This window comes from Lactuca serriola, chromosome 2 (assembly GCF_051521515.1).
Source record: "Lactuca serriola cultivar US96UC23 chromosome 2, Lser_US96UC23_V15, whole genome shotgun sequence".
Classification (NCBI taxonomy): Eukaryota; Viridiplantae; Streptophyta; class Magnoliopsida; order Asterales; family Asteraceae; genus Lactuca; species Lactuca serriola.
The window spans coordinates 180,658,695-180,661,227 of NC_136409.1; the positions used below are offsets into that span (position 1 = coordinate 180,658,695).

At 39.9% G+C, this 2,533-nt stretch overlaps 1 pseudogene; it reads left to right on the forward strand.

Moving 5' to 3' along the window:
• Positions 1-224: 224 nt before the first annotated feature.
• LOC145090622 (protein JINGUBANG pseudogene) lies at positions 225-1,966 on the forward strand (annotated as a pseudogene).
• Positions 1,967-2,533: the final 567 nt, after the last annotated feature.

Genomic DNA, 2,533 nt, shown 5'->3' on the forward strand with positions numbered 1-2,533 from the left:
TACAAAACACATGTACCATGGGTGTAATTTACTCTTATTATTATTTTCAACATTTTTGTAGCTTTAAGAAAAGATGTTCAATAAATCATACGTCAACAAACATAAATCATGCACCACCTATTACATGCATCTTCATCGCCATTCATTTTTATTCAACGCGGTTTTACGTCAATCGTCTTTTTTTTTTTTATCATTTTCCGATCATCATCCTCTTTTGATGAATTTCATATATCCTTCGAATCTGTTCTTCCTTTCTCGAAGCAAGACCTCAAATCCTATTATTATGATATAATTGTGTTCGAAATTTGATTACTAGCCTTTAATTTTCCGGGGGAGGAAAATTACAGAACGAATTGAATACCATTAACCATGATCAGAAACTCACCGCCAGGAAATATCCCGGCGAATTCATACAATGATGGCAATGTACAACGGCAGAAGCCGGCAGGAAAGTTAAAAAGCAACAATGATCATCATCCCATAGATATTGGGGATCAACTGTCTTTTCGCTTGAACAATCACCCCCCGCCATTAGAGGATATTGATTCACCTACGGAGGATGACGCATCTCTACGGGATTCATATACATCACGTATGCTCTTTGGTCCTTCGACATCGCACCAGTTGTCACCGTTGACAAGATCTCCATGGTCGTCTTATGTAGAAAAATCCTTGCCGGATTGCTCTGATTCTCATTCTAATTACACTGGTTTATTGGCTTCCCTCGTCCGTGAAGAAGGGAATATATATTCGTTAGCTGCGACTGGGGATTTGCTCTACACTGGATCTGATAGCAAGAACATTCGCGTTTGGAAAAGCCAGAAGGAATTTTCCTGGTTCAAATCTAATAGTGGGTTGGTTAAAGCAATCGTAATCGCCGATGAGAAAATCTTCACCGGCCACCAAGACGGAAAAATTAGGGTTTGGAAGGTTTCTCCTAGGAACCCTAGCGCCCATAAAAGGATTGGAACGTTGCCCACTTTCAAATCCGTGGTGAAAAAATCGATGAAACCAAAGAATTACACCGAAGTGAAAGGAACTCAAAGAATTTGGATCAAACATTTCGATGCAATTTCTAGTCTTAGCTTCAGCGAAGATCAATCGCTTCTTTATTCAGGTTCATGGGATACGACAATTAAAGTTTGGAAGGTATCAGATTTCAAGTGCTTGGAGTCAATCACTGGACATGAAGACGCCATCAACTCGGTGGTCACCGGATTCGATGGTATGGTTTTCTCAGGATCAGCAGATGGAACAGTGAAAGCATGGAGGAGGGAGTTTCAAGGGAAGAGAACAAAGCATTTCTTTATCGACAACTTGTTGAAGCAGGAATGCGCAGTTACGTCGTTGATTGTTAACCAGTCGGGGACGGTGCTTTACTGTGGCTCCTCCGATGGATTTTTGCATTTTTGGGAACGAGAGCGGTTGTTGTCCCGCGGCGGGCTTTTGAGAGGCCATAAGCTGGCGGTTCTATGCTTGGAGGCGGCGGGGAATTTGGTTTTCAGCGGTTCAGCGGATACGAACATTTGTGTGTGGAGGAGAGAAGGAGGAGGAGAACATAAATGTTTATACATGTTGAGCGGACATACTGGGCCGGTGAAGTGTTTAGCGGTGGAGGATGAGCGGCGAGTGGGGATGGCGGTGTCCCGGTGTAATAATAGTAACAGGGTTTGGACGGTGTACAGTGGAAGTTTGGATAAGTCAGTGAAGGTATGGAGGGTCTCTACAGAAACGGAAACGAAAAGCCGACAACCGACGGCGAGTGCACCGTCACACCACCGGAGAAGCTCTTCTTCAGGACAAATCTTCGCACGCAGGCGAGATTGAGCCGACGACAACTTATTGGAGATTATGATGTACAACCTTGTAATGCGTCAATGTACAAATCCTTATATGTGTAAAAGTAAAAGTAAAACAACTCCTCATTTGTCAAAATCGTGTGACTTCACTACCAAAAACCCATGAATCCACCTAATTAGTGTTTTTGTTAGTAAAAAATAATTCTTAACATGAGGGTGATAATTGGGTAAACTTCTAAACAAACGTGATAAGGTTAACTCGACAATATGTTATATGTTATATGTTTTCATATTATTTTAATTAATTCTTTGTAACAGTTAAGTGATTATATATAAAAGCTAGCAATGAAACTCAAACCAAGTTTATAGCCAACAGTGAGGTTTACATATATACCATCCAATTAACTATGTCTATGTATTACTACTTCTAGGGTCGTCCTCGAGAATTTAGAGGCTCTGTGCAATTTAGAGGCTTATAATCCTAGGATATATCGGGATTTAAAATTTGACATCCTTAAACGGTAAATTCTATAAATACCAACAATAAAATTAATATTTTTCATCTAATCCCACGGTTACAAGTCCTTTCAAAATATTACATGAAAAAGTAAACTTGTTTCCACTTAAAATATATCATCCTTTTAATATCCAAACTCAACTTCTCTCTTTCAGATGAATTAGGAAAACACCTCACTGAAATTTACTCCTTTCCTGCTTTTGAAAAATCAATCTGA